The following is a 14810-nucleotide window of genomic DNA, read 5'->3' as shown; positions in this document are numbered from 1 at the left end:
TGCAAAAGATTGCCAGCAAACCACCAGGAGCTGGGGAGAGGCACGAGACAGAGTCTCCCTCCCAGCCCTCGGAAGGAACCCACTCTGCTGACACCTCGGTCATGGACACTTGGTCTCTGGAACTACGAAAAAATAGTCCTGTTGTGTAACCCCCTCAGTTTGTGGCACTTTGTTAAGGTGGCGCTAGGAATCAAACACAGTGATCTTCCTTCTCCCAAACTCCCTTCTCTACTGTCTTCCTATTTTACCCCCTATTATTTAACTGGACCCTATGGCTTTGTTTAATTGAGGTGACAATCCCCAGGTTGTTTGATAGGTGAAATTGTCCTCAGAATATGAGATAGAGCATATAATTGTTATGTGATAGAGACCAGGGGATGAACCCAGCATCTCCATTCCTGCCCCAAGCAGGAAAATACATCTACTAAGCCATTTAACAACTCTTTGCTGAGGGCCTACTAGGTGCCTGGCACTGTGGACTGTGATGGAGATACTAAGACATGCAAAACTTCGCCCTCACTCTCAGGGAGCTCACAGTGATGAGGATGCTGGTCGTGTAGACAGGCAGCTGTGGCTTGATGCTGGGGCAAGTGCTGTCATGGTGGTGAGCACGGACTTTATGAGAGCTCAGAGTTGCTCCCAGGAAGGGGTGGAAGAAGTCAGGGAGGGTGCCTGGAGAAGAGGCCACAGGAGCTGAGCCTCCAAAAGGTTATCCAGGCCACCAAGTGAGAATGGCTGTTCCAGGCTGAGGGAGCATGATGAACAAGGGAACAGGGACGTGGAGGAGCATGTGAGTGTGAGCATGTATGGGTACCATTGTGTGCATGTGAGGATGTGTGCTCGTGAGTGTGTGTGTGTTTGCGTGCTGTCCTATATAGCCGTGCGCTCATCCATCTAGACTATGCCAGCCTCTGCAGGGCATGGCGAGCAGGGGTTGCCCAGGCTTCACCCCTTGCCACTTGAGTAGTAGCAGTGCCTGGAATGGATCTAACACCTGACTTAGAGGCTCTCAAAGAGTGCAGGTGAGGGCTGGCCTTTGTCTCCAGCCACCAGAACCGGTCCTTACCTTGGGAGTGTCCTTTGCCTACGCTTCCAGAGGAAAGTCCCTCTCGTTCTCTTTCTGAAATCCCTTTCAATTAAACTTTCTTTTTAGCTTTCCGTTCTTTAAAATCTAACCTAGGCCACCCAAGGCTGTTCAAAGATTTCCTTTGTGTCTCTGCACCAGGGAACTCCCAACCTGCGCACGCGCGCGTGTGCGCGCGTGCGTGTGTGTGTGTGTACCTGTGCCATCTTCCTAATATTTTTTTTTAAAAAGAACATTAACCAGTTGAGAGATTTGGGCACAGCTCTTGATTATGCTTGGGAGCAATGCCTTGCCTCTTACTGGCTGAATGCGAGAAGCCGAACTAGGAAAATGGAGGAAAGAACTAGGTTTGAAGCAAGAGCTTCACACAAACATTTAGTAATTCGGTAAAGCTCTTTGTGCCCAACTCCACGTGTGAAATGCCCTCACGAAATCACAGCAGGCTTCCCCATACGCAATGTTCTGGGACCGTGCTCTGAAAAGCCAGATGACAAAAGCCATCAGCCTTAAATTACCCGTGATTAGAGGATGCCTAAGGCGTACTTTATTGTTGTGTTCACTGTGATTGATCTTACAGAATCAGAAGATCTGGGTTTGTACTACGCGTGACCTAGGGCAAGTCATTCTCAATTCACCGGAGTCTCAGTTTCTCTATCTGTAAAATGTCCCTTCCAATTCTAACATTCTGTCATTTTTCCTTTGTATAAGGCCCTGGAGATGCTAATTGTGCTAATGTGGTCATTTGCAAGTCAGGTACATTGGAGTATAGCATGTTTAGCGCAGTAAAATGCACCACCTGGTTCTTCCTAGCTGATAAGCTGGGGGTTGTGGGGTAAGGTCAAATACATGTGTGTGCGTTCATGCATGTGTACCAAACTTTCCTTTCTTTTCCTGTGACTGGGACCTATAGTGGAGTTCAAAGGACCATTCATAGCTCAGGAGTGATTATCTGAAACAGTGTAATATTGTGAAAAGAATATAAAATTAGATTTGAATTCCGACTCTGCCATTTACTAGCTATTGGGAACCTGCAAATTACCTAACTTCTATGAACTTCATGCTCCTCATCTGTGAAATGGCTATAACTATAGAGTTTTGTGAAAATGAAGTTGATATATTCAACAAATATTTATTGAGTGCTGACTATATGCTGGGCATTGTGTTAGAAGCTGGTATTCCGAGATGAATATGACCGACTGAATCTCTACCTTTTAAGGAGTTTATAATTCAGTAAGAGACACAGGTAATAAGTAGGTAAATATACAAATACACAAAAATTAATTTAGTGCAATATGAACAAATAAAGCTTTAAGATGGAGCAAATGGGGAGAGAGGCTCCTAATTTAGATAAGGTTATCAGGGAAGATTTTTCGGGGATGGGGGAGGAGAAGTTGGCCATGCTCAGGTGAGGAGGCGGCAGGTGCAGGGAAGATAGTCCAAGAAGAAGCAACTGTGTGTGTCTTCGAGGTGGAGGGATCAAAAGGCACAGCACATATGCAAATGCCTTGCCAACAATATGACGTTGTAGGAATACAGGGAGTTCATATTAGATCTGCTGATGCCACGTCTCTTTCAGCCCTGAAGTCTCCCCCATTTTTCCTCAATTGGGCCCCCGCTCTGGTGTTCTCCCATGACAATTGCACTGATGGCATTTTCTCGTATGCGGGTAGGTGTGTGTTTGGGGGAAGATCGTGTGTGTGTAAGTGTGTGCACATCCCCATATGTGCATGGGAGAGCACGGAGGACTGCAGGCCTGTCACCAGCTCGCACTGAGAACATCACCTGGATCACTGTCCCAGTGATTAAATTAAGTTCGTTTCACAAATAAAATCAGTTTGCAGCTCTAAGCCCAGGACCAAGTGATCCGGGCCACTTTCTTTGCTCTGCTTTTTCCAAAGATAAAAAGGTTTGCAAATTGTGACATCCATATCAAATGCTAATGGCACGGTGGGGACTCTCCAGGAGAACTGATAAATTTCTCAGATGGAGGGCAGACTATTAAGAGAAAGCAGCTCAAGATGTAATATTTGGTGCTCACATCCAAGAAACACTACTGTTTTGGAGTGTTCAGAAGTGACATTCTATGAAATAGAGGCGGGGGAAGAATTGAGCTGGTGGATTTGATCCGGCAGAAGGAAAAAAGAGCCCGTCAGTCACATTCAGCTTTTCAGCTTTCTCCAAGGACCTGAGCTCCAATGTGTCAATTCCAGAACAAAACAAAACAAAACAAAATAAAACAAAACAAAGAATATCTGAAACACTGGTAAAAAAAACCAAACACACACACACACACACAAACAAAACACAAAACCACAAACCCAAAGATTCCCAATCTGTGAGAGCTTTGATTTTAGCCCTCCTAATGCTAAGGTGAGGAGATAAGTCCTAGAGAGCTGAAGTGGGTTGAAGAGCCCCAGAAAGAACCAGAACAGCTGCATCCAGGCTTCCTGTCTCCTTGTCCTTCTCTGCCCTGTACTTTATTCCCAATGCCACATTTAGAGAGTGGGCGGGAATTTCTGTTCCTTCATTTCGTGGTGTGGCCAATATGACCCAGAATGATAAAGACTGAGAATCAGGACGATAAACGTCAAATATGCATCACGCCCTGGTTTACTGACGGTGTACGCATGCGCTCTCAACGTGCACAGGTGATGCGCTTGCGTTGAGAAGGCCCCGGGCATCAGCGTGGTGGAGCCGAGAACCGCATCCCAAAGCCAGGAGGTTCTCTCCGACTTTGCCTGACAGCCGCCAATAACTAAATTAGAGTAACCGCCGTAATGGAGAATAAATTGGAGGGTTAGACTGAAGAAGTCTGTGGGAGCAATTTGCCGTGCATTCCTTTGAAGGAGACTTGGTGGAATTAAGGCCATTTCTAACTAGGAGACTTGGCGGAATTAAGGCCATTTCTAACTGTCACTCTTAAGAGGAGATTAGGTGATGAGGCAAAGGGGGTGGCTCTGGACAGGGTGAGCTGTGGATGTGGGAGGCATCTACCTGAAGGGCCTGGAGGAGAGGCAGAAGCTGAACGCCAGCACCCCTAGGGAGCCTCAGCCCCTTGACCAGGACCAGGGCTGCTTTGCCTCAGCGCTGCTGGATGGCATTCTGCTACATGCTTTTCTGGTTATGCCCTGACTGTATCTGTGTGACTGCATTCTGCCAGGATAAAGCAAGATCAAGCTTTATCAGTGGTGGTTCCCTCCCTCTCTCTGTCTAAGTTCTGGGGAATTTACCTAGAGCCAAGGCTAATGGCCCCTTCAGGCATCAATCCTCACAGATGTCCATCAGACATATCTGTTACCCTGACCCGATGCTGAGCATCTGCTCAGACAGCCCTGCTTCCTACCCTTGGTGCTTCAGGGCTGGGGCTTCTTTGCTCTTCCTGTGCCATTCTTTGGGGGATGGGAATCATCCAGCTGCTTCGCTGTCAGGCTGCATAGGGGAAACTGCTGTGAGAATGAATGAGGCTCAGATTTACCCTACTGGGTTTATTTCCTCCCTGGGTTTATTCGCTTCTGCAAACCCATCTGTTAGGAACTGAACTGTGACTCCCAAATTTATATGTTGAAATCCTAACCCCTAATGTGATTATATTTGGAGATAGAGCCTTTAAGTTGGTAATTAAGGTTAAATGAGGTCACAAGGGTGAGGTCCTGATCCTACAGAACTGGCGTCCTTATTAGAGGAAGTAACACCGAGAGCTCTCTCTCTCTCTCTCTGCAAACACAGAGAAAAAGCCATGTGAGGGCACAACGAGAAGCCACGAAGAGAGGCTTCACCAGAAACTCGCCCTGCTGGCACCTTGATCTTGGACTTCCAGGCTCCAGAGCTGTGAGACAATATATTTCTGTTGTTGAAGCTGCCCAGTCTGTGCTACTTGGTGTTGCGGCCGAGAACACGAATCCTCCATCCCCAGAGGGCACCTGCTTCCTGAGCTCCTCGGTTCTCCCACACCCTCCAAATCTCTGATTCTTATCCCAGTCCCCCATCAAACAGTGTGCTGCAATTTGGGTTCAACAATAAGAGTGGGGTCAAATAATAGGTTTAGAAAAACAATCGACATAGATAAAGGGTTCATAGCTCTAATATACAAAGAGCTTTTAAAAACGAACAAAAAGACAACCAAAGTGAAAAGCAAAGACTATGAATCAGCAGCTCACAGAAAAGCAAATCGAATGGCCGATGGAGGCATTAAGACAGGCTAAAACTGACTAAAGTCAAAAGAATGCACGTTAAAGTAGTATTTGAGTTACCACTTTAACAGACTGGTAAACATCGAGAAGACCAATACTATCCGCAGCTGCGGGGCAGGGGAATTTGCAGCCAATGCCAGAGGGTGCGCAAACGGTTTCGTCTTTTCGGAAAAGAACCTAGCAATAGCTAGTAAGTTTTTTTTTTTTTTTTAAATGCATAACCCTGTCTACCCAGCAGTCCCAGTGGGAATCTGTCTCTTAGAAATAAAAGCACTGGTGAGTAAGAGTTGTTTGAAAGGAAGTGTCCGTCGGTGGGGTAGTAGAATCAATTACAGTTCACCCATACTACACATATTACGCAGACGTTAAAAAGGAATGAATTCTCAATCCGTTAATTTGGAGAAATTTACACAAAGTGTGAAACAAGCAGAGTGCAGATGTAAAATGATCCTTTTTGTAAAATAATGATAAGCTTCTCTCATATAAATCTGTGGCATGAGGGAAAGAAGGGAAAACGTGAGTCCCTCCAAATCCCAAAAGAATACTAATCTAAAATAAATACATGTGCGCATACACGCATGCACGCACGCACAGTGTCTATGATAAAACGAGCTGTGTTACACGATCCTGTTAAATATTGTGGGACACACGCAGACATGCATGAAGGAATGGACACCAATCATTATTTCAGGGTAGAGAAATTTCAGGTAATTTCTTATACTTCTGTGTAGTGTTTGAAAAGATTGGAACAGGCATTTATTTTTATGATAATATCGTATTTTGCTTTTTGAAATACGGTTGATTAGCTCACCCCTGACGCTTCCTCTTTCTGCAGCCCAGCCCAGTGCAGTCCTGCACAGATGCCACTAAGTGTCCTCAGACACTCCTTCCAGGGGACGGGATATGAGACACTCCTTCCAGGGGACGGGATATGGGAGTCCTTCAGACACACCTTCTGAGGAAACTCACCTGAAAGCACCAGATCCCTTGCTGGCACTCCCTGTCACCTCTCCTTTCAGCCCCATCTCCTTCTTTAGGACCCTGAGGCTCGGAGTCTCAGGCATTGGTGACGACTCACCCAGTGTCCCATCTCCTGCTCTGGACGGTTGTGCCAGCTGCCATTGGGGCTCTGCAGGAGCCAGAGCGCAATCTCACCTGGGCCCCAGGCTGCCCCTCTCCATTCTGCTTCAATGCCCAACTCGCTCTTTCAATGCATTCCCAGCAGTCCTCCCTGGTCAGCCCCCAGGAATCCTGCTGTGTCTTTTACCCCCTCCCCAAAGCCTTCTCAAAAAGTATTTCTTAATTTTCTTAATTCCCAAATTCCTCAATTTTTTCAATTCCCTTAATTCTGAATTTCTCAAATCATTTTTTAGAGTATTTTTTTTCTCCCAACCCCACCTAGTTTTTTACCTTCATGGATTCCCATGCCATTCCTGATGAACCTCCTCTTCTGGGTGCTGGTTATTTGGGCAGGGCTGGGAGGAGGCTTCCTGAAAGATTTATAAGGTGCCCCCATAACAGGGGAGGTGGAGAAAATCGAAGCCAGGACCTGCTGGAGGACACGGGGCAGGATCCAGAAAGAGCAGAGAGTCTCAAGTGAGAGATGAGGCCCAAAAGTGCGAGCAAGGGACCAGAGCAGGTGGGGACAGGGAGGCGTGCTGCTACGGGCGCAGCCTCTGAGAGGTTCAGGGTCAGGGGTAGTCTGGAGGAACAGGGGTGGAGCCACACACGGGAATGTCATCAGCTGAGGGTGGTGTGGATTATAGAAATCAAGAAAGGTTTTAGGGAATTGGGACTCTAATTAGTTCCTTGACTCTCTCTCTGTCTGTCTGTCTTTCTCTCTGTTTCTAAGCCTATACATATTTGAGATGTTAAAGCTGAAAAGAACCTTAGAGCTAGTCTGACCCTGGGCTGTCTAGCATAGTGGCCTTTAGCTGCATGTGGCTACTGAGCCCAGCTGAACCGCCATGTATGAGAAGTGCAAAAAATGCACCTTCAATTTTGGAGACTTAGCGTTAAAACGATAATGTAAGATATCTCACATATAGTTACAGATGGCCCTTGAATAATGCAGGGGTTAGGGGCGCCGACCAGCATTGTGTTGAGAACCTGCACGTAACCTAAGTTGGCCCTCCATGTATATGGATTCCATCCGTGGGCTGAAAATAGTGTAATGATGACACATTGAATTTTTGGGATTTATTGTGTTAAAAACAATATATCATGAAAATGTATTTCACGTCTTTCTTTTTATTTATGTAACATGGTTACTGGAAAATTCAGTGTATTATATCTGGCTTGCATTGTTTTTCTATTGGATGATGCATCTCTAGACCAAAGCTTGGCGAACTTTTTCTGCCAAGGGTTAGATAGTAACTACAGAGACCAAAGTCTCCATTCCAACCAGCTGACGCTGCCATCGCAGTGAAAAGCAGCCACGGACGATCGGTAAATGAGTGAGCATGACTGTGCTCCAACAAAACTGTATTATGGACACTAATACTTAAATATTTTTTAATTTTCATGCATCATAAGATCTTCTAATTTTGAAAAATTATTTAAAAATGTAAAGAGCATTCTTTGCTCATAAGCCAACAAAAATAGGAACAAATTAGGCCTGTAGGTTGTGGTAGGCTGACCCCTGATCTAGCCCAAACCTCTCATTGTAACATTGGGGGTCATCACGCTACCAAAGTCCTGGTAAGCTGATACAGAGTTTGCTAGGTTGTCTGCCTGGTGTACTTACTTCCTTTTTCAATAGATGACTGAGATAGTAAGTGTTCCTCAACAGATAGAGCCACTATTCTATGAACGCTTAAAATCCAGTTAAAGTGGGTTCATCGTGGCTACCCTTTGCGAAAATTTGTATTAATTTATTGTGATTCTTCAGAGACACTTCTCCAAGTCTAACTCCGACTGAAAAAGGTTCAGATATTTCTGTTGAGTCAGCAGCGCCTCTTCTACCCAATGATAAGAGTCTCCATGACTAGTGCTTACCAGGTATTCTCAAGCACTAAGAAGAAAACGAGGCCTCTGTGGGCCTCAGAAAAACACCTAGCTCCTCTAGGCAGCTGAATTTGGATATATCTTTTAAATATAGAATGGAGAGAAGGGTTAAAATTTAACCATGATTCAGTCAGCAGGAAATACCTAATTTATCCTTCTTAGTTGGTGGGTCTCTTCTCCTACCCTCGAGGCCTTTTGCCAGGGATGATGGGCGGGCCAGCCTGTTGACTCTCCTGTCTGGTTTTGTGACAGCTCCAAGACCAAAAGTGGCTCAATACCATGGCAGGTATCGATCACTTGAAGTTCACGTGCTCTCCGGGTAGAGATTTCGGCAAGGACAACGTTTCATGACTCCTAGAACCTGTCATCTGAACTGTGTCCCCAAATGTCCTTGCTTTTTGGAATCAAGCCTGGTCTTCTCCTTGGTGATTGTTTCAGGTCCCTCCTGTCATAGGATCTTATCGAAGCATGTTTCTATCTGTTTGAAAATACAATTATTACCAATTTTTATAAATATATTATGAAATACTGAAGCCATGAGAAAGGTCTATAGATTAATATAACGAATGTCTACAAACTCAACACTCATGATTAAACATTCCCTGTGTGCCATTCCCCTCTGCATCTCCCCATCCTCTGCCCAGGCAATTTCTACCCTGACTTTGGTATCTATTATTGTCATTTTAAATTTCATGTAGATTTTAAAATTTTATGTAAATTATACCATAATGTATATATTCTCACGTTTTAAAAACTTTTGTGTTGATTTTGATTTTTATCCAAGATTATGTTTAAGAAATTTATGCATATCGTATATTAACGTTTTTACGGCTGAATAATTTTTCATTATTTGAATATATCTTGATATATATATTTAATCTCTTCTCGATGAACATTAGGTTGTTTCTAATTTTTGTTATGTAAATAATGATGCACTGGATATTTTTGTGCACATTTCTCAGAATCTAGGGTAGATACTTTGTAACTGATTGCATGGATTCCAGAGCATGTGTATCTTCAGCTTTTTTGTATGGTGCCAAATTTCTCTCCAATTGACTGTGTCAATATGTGTTGTATAAACATTCTTATCCTTCCATATCCTCGCCAACCCTTGGTGTTCTCAGACATTTATTTTTTTGTTGTTGTCATTAATCTGTCGAGTATAACATGGTAGCATTAACTGGATCTTTTTCTTCTGTGGACTGCCAGTTCACATCCTTTGCCCATTTTTCTATTGAGCTGTTTGTCTCTTTCTGAAAGTAGACTTTATAGATTCTGAAAAGTAATCCTCAGCTGGTTTTATAGCTTGCAAATATCTTCTCTCAAGTTTCGGCTTTTCTTTCTTTTTCCCTTTTGATGGAATATTTTAACAAATAGAAGTTTTCAACTGCAACATTGTGGTAAGCTCCAGGGTCGTGTGGTGTGCTGTGGAAGCTGGGAGCGAGGCACAGAGGCAAGTGGCTCAGAAACATGGATTTCTGTGACTTCCTTTAGTTTTTAGGCCATGGTACATCTATGCGGAAAAAACAGGGGCAGCCTGTGTTCTCTGCTTAGAGATTTTTCTGGGCACTTAATGTATTACTTTGAATCCCAAAGTAATATTTGCAAAAAGCCTCAATAGTAGAATAACTTAATTAAACATTACTTACAAAGTTTAATATTCATTATTTGGCTTCAATTACTGTCTTTGCTTCCTCCCCTCACTCTCCCCCACTGGAGTGCTCTCTCCTTTCTTATTCTGAGTGCCTAATTAGGCTAATGGCTGCTGCTTGCAGTGACCTTATGTCTGTTGAAAAACAAAAAAATATAAAGGCTCTCTTTGGTCTGCCTTCCCCAATGGTTTTCGCATGTGGCGGCCCAGCCTCCTGAATTCCATATTTCTTTTCTTCCTCAAAGGCCTGATTCTACTTGTGTCGCATAGTGGAATTAATGATGTGTATTTGAAATAAACTTGGCAGCCAAATTGCAACAAATACAAGGGGTCTGGGGCACTGGAGAGAGGGAGGAATTGAAGAAAAACTTTAAACCTTCCAGCACTGACTCTGCAGCAAAGGCTGGGCTCTGCTGGCTGCAGGCAGGGAAAAGCTTTCAAAGGAGGGGCATGGGCACAAAGCAAGGCGGATTCTTTCTTATTTTTTCTTCCTATGTCTTGGGGCTTAATAGCATCTCTGGCTCCCCTGTAAGCATGTTTCTTCAAAGGCTTTCGTGAGTCTTTGCATGGCTCTGCCTGCAGTCTGTATCTGCTGCCTCTGGTTCCAACCCCATGGTTGGGCCATTTGACACCACTGCTCAGGTCTATCGTAACGGGAGGAAGCCAGGTGCAGAGCTGTTCTTTGCTCTGGCTCAAAGGTCAAATATACGAACATGACGAAGCCCCTTTCAGTGTGACATATGGGGCTGGCCACGGTAGGGGTGCAGATGTGGAAAAGCTCGGTCTCTGGGTACTGACCAGCACTGTAAGAACTGCACTACCAGTAGGCTAAGGACAGCAGTGAACTAAGCTTTATTGAGGAACACTGGGATCCCCGAGGAGTGAGGGACTGGTTCCGATAGAAGCTGGGCCCAGGAAGGGGAACCGAGGAAGACCAGCTGGGTCTTGGGAAGTGTTAGTTCGGGTGAATGGAAGATGAGGAGTACGGACTCAAAGTTACTTGGGCAGTCGATTGATCAGGACATGGTGACCAACGAGATGTGTTGGTGGTTCCAGACAGAGGGGCTGGCCACAGTGGTCCAAGTGTCAGCTCTAAGGCACTTGAGCAAACTCAAGCATGGTCCAGCCTATCTGAGGGTCAGCTCTGAGGGGCAGGGCAGGGCACAAGGACAGGGCTTGTAGGTGGTCCCAGGGAGGGGGTGAGGGCTCCAGAACCTCAGTCTAATTCGGTGTTCAGGGTCTGTTTTCAGAACGAGTGAAGATTCCAGAATGTAGCTGTAGTTCAGATGATCCTGCTCTCTGCTGTTCTGGAAGTGAAATTACCTGCCTATTGCTTCCACGTTTACCTAAAGACCAGGTTTATACCCAGGCCACAAAACCAACTAGATGAGGAGTCACAGAACTCTAAAGATTTTTCACGGACAGCGGAGAGTCTCTTTTCTTCAAATTTCTTGGCAACCGCCTGTTAATGTTGGGGATCCTTTGCCAAGTCGAGCCTTTGGATAGCTGGTTGATACTGTGGTTATCTGGTCAGTGTTGCAGGTGGAATGGCTTAACAGCAGCTCGAAGAGACCAAAGATGGAGTGAGGGTAAATGACTTGCGCCCGGGAACAGTAATCGCATGGCAGAATTGGAACTATAATCTCAGTCTTTTAATTTCTATCTCTGTGACTCTGTCTAACAGGACCAGAGAGAATCTTCTCAATTCCTCTCAGGTCTTGGATGCCTTGGCCAGTGGTTGTTGGACACTTGGGCCTACTTGTGCTAATGGCACATCTGTGGCTGAGGCATATGTTCAGGTGGCTCCTGTTCTTGTGTCTTGGTCCCAGAAGGTTGGGCAGATTCCACATGGAGTAGAGTGATAGTTACAGTCAAGTACTCTGGGTTCAAATCCTGTCCCTGCCGTCTACTAGCCGTGTGTCTTTGGACAAATTACTCAACTTTTTGTACTTCAATTTCCCCATCTGTAATGTGGATAGGGTGACCATACGGCCCTAACAAGCTTGGCTAATAATGTCTGTGGTCCTAGTATAATTATGAATGGAGCCTCCTTTCACCTTCAAAAGTGTCTTTGTTTGGTTGATAAATCATAAGGTTACCCTAAATATTGGATAATAATAGTGTCTACCTCAAAAGATTATAAAAATTAAATATATGAAAGGTCTTTGATTACTATCTGAAAATAAATATATATAGGCATCTATTAACTGTATATTGCATATTGCATATTGTATTAGTTTCTTAAGGCTATTGTAACAAATTACTACAAACTAGATGGCTTAAAGCAACAGTTCTGGAAGCTACAAGTAGAAATCAGGATGTCAGCAGCTCTGTACTCCTTCAAAGCCTTTGGGAAAGAATTCTCTGCCTCTTCTAGCTTCTAATGGTGGCCGGAGATCCTTGGTATTTCTCAGCTTGTGACAGCATCACTTGAATCTCTGGCTCTGTCTTCACTTGGCCATTTTCCCCCTCTGCATGTCTATGTCTAAATTTCCCTCTTCTTATAAAGATACCAGTCATTGGGTTAGTCACCCTAATCCAGTATGACCTCATCTTAACTTAATTATATTAACAAAAATCTCTATTTCCAAATAAGATCACACTCACAGGTTCCAGATGAACATGAATTTTGCAGAGACATTATTCAACCTGGTACAGATATACATATCTTATTTCTCAATCGCATGTTAAGCTACTTGACTTTTATACCTAGCACAACACTTGACATGCTAACAAGCGCATAGTAGGTAGTCAATTCAATGTTGATGGATACGATGTTTCTGAAAGGTGGCCTTTGTTGGTTTATTGTGGAGGCAATGCTGGGACAATACAATTAGGAAAAACAAAAAGGAGAAAAAGAATATTCCTTCTTGTCATCTCTCCCTTGACTCAGTGAAGAATCCTAGTTTCTAGGAGCTGTCAATCTCATTGCTTGCTTACCCTTTGGCTAGTCTTTGAAAAAACAGAACGAAAATCTTCAAATCATTCTTAAAAAAATTCAACAACGCAAATCAACAACCACATGCACAAAACCCAACAAAAAAGTCCCCTAGGCACATCAAGAAGATGCTGATATCAGAAGCTGAAATAGCTTTTCCATAATGCAATGAAATATATTAAATTCAATAGACATCAAAGGAACTTTGGGAGCAATTGCTGAATTTCTGAAATAAACAGGGTTTTCAAAAGAAACAAAAACAGTGCTGGGATCTTGGGGGTGGGAGCACATTTTGAGGGAGTGGAGCATGGAATCCTCGGGCTCTTGATCAAAGGGTGACTCCTTTAAAGAGTGGTAATAAACGAAGCCTTGAAAACTGGTTTTGATCCAAACTGCCCGTGGTATGGGCACTGACTGCAAATGACAAATCCATTACCAAATAAGGGAAGCCAACGATTCTCTGTTCCCAGTCTTACATTTTGCAGGTTGTTCAAAACGAGGAAATAATCCCAAACAGAGCGATCCAGATAAGTAAAATACAGCCTCGCGTAGGCTGCAAGCAGCAGAGGGCCTTTGTGTCTGGAATGGTTTAACGATAATTCTGGCACCCTCAATCTCAGAGATGTTAACTTTTTAAATTTCAAAATTTAAGTGTGTGTGTGTGTGTTTGTGTGCGTGTGCATGCGTGCGTGTGTGCATACCTACTTGTGTGACTGGGTACTGCCAGAGAGCAGGGAATGGATGCTCCCCGCTGGATAGACGTAGCCCATACACTTGTCTATGCAATGGATTTCACCCTTTCAATACGGGAGAGTAGATTCCTTGGGGAGTTCTTTGAGATCATAGGTACATAGAATCCTTGAGTCTGGGAGCTATTGAAATGACCTCTCATGGTTCAAATGAATAAAATAGAAAGCTAAATAGGTTTAGTGATGTGACCCCAAAGCACACAGGTTCATTAAATGGCATTCCTGTACCAACCGGTTCACTTCTTAATTCAACCGTGGCCTCCACTGATACAGTTATTTGGAGAATAAGAGGGTTTTCTAGAGCAGTCATAGACCTCCGAAACCCACAGCATGATGGTTTACAAATCTGACTCGTTATCAGAATCACCTTGTGTTTTTAAAGACACCAGTTCCTATTACAAGCAAAGCTGCTGTGAACATTCACGAACAGGTATGTGGTATGTGGACATACGCTTTCATTCCTCTTGAGTAATCATCTAAGAAGGAAGTGGCTGGGCCATATGGTAGGTGTGTGCTTAACTTTTCGAGAACGTGCCGAACTGTTTTTCAAACTGTATCAGTTTATCTTCCCATCTGGGGTGTGTGAGTGTTCCAGTTGCTTCATATCCTCACCAACACTCAGAATGACTGATATTTTTAATTCTAGCCATTCCAATAGGTATATAGTGATGCCTCATTGTGGTTTGTTTCTTAATTTCCCTAATGATAATGGTGTTGAGCATCTTTTCATGTGATTATTTTCCATCGGCGAAGTGTCTCTTTAGATTTTTTTCCTCAAGTGTTATACTGGGTTGTTTGTTTTCTTCTTATTAAGGTTTCAGAGTTTGAATGTGAATGTTCATAAAAGTTTTATTTTGAAGAGCCGGAAACTGAAAACAACCCAAATATTCAATAACAAGAGACTGGGTAAATAAATCGTGGCATGTCTTCAAATGGCTTCCACCAGCAGTAAAAAGAATGCATCGATACAAACACCAACATAACATGGTTGATCCTCAAAATAATCATGCTAAGTGACAGAAACCAGACAAAGAATATGTTACTGTATGATTCTATACATATAAAATTCCATAAAATGCAAACTAAGCTACAGTGACAAAAAGTCAGTCGATGGTGGCCCGGAGATGGTGGCGTGAGAAGGTGGGGAAGGGCAGGAGAGGAGGATCACCACGGAGCCTGGGGACACTGTCTC

This window comes from Pteropus medius, unplaced genomic scaffold, assembly GCF_902729225.1.
Source record: "Pteropus medius unplaced genomic scaffold, Ma_sr-lr_union100, whole genome shotgun sequence".
Lineage (NCBI taxonomy): Eukaryota > Metazoa > Chordata > Mammalia > Chiroptera > Pteropodidae > Pteropus > Pteropus medius.
The sequence above is the reverse complement of the archived record's forward strand: the minus strand, read 5'-3'. Positions refer to the sequence as shown.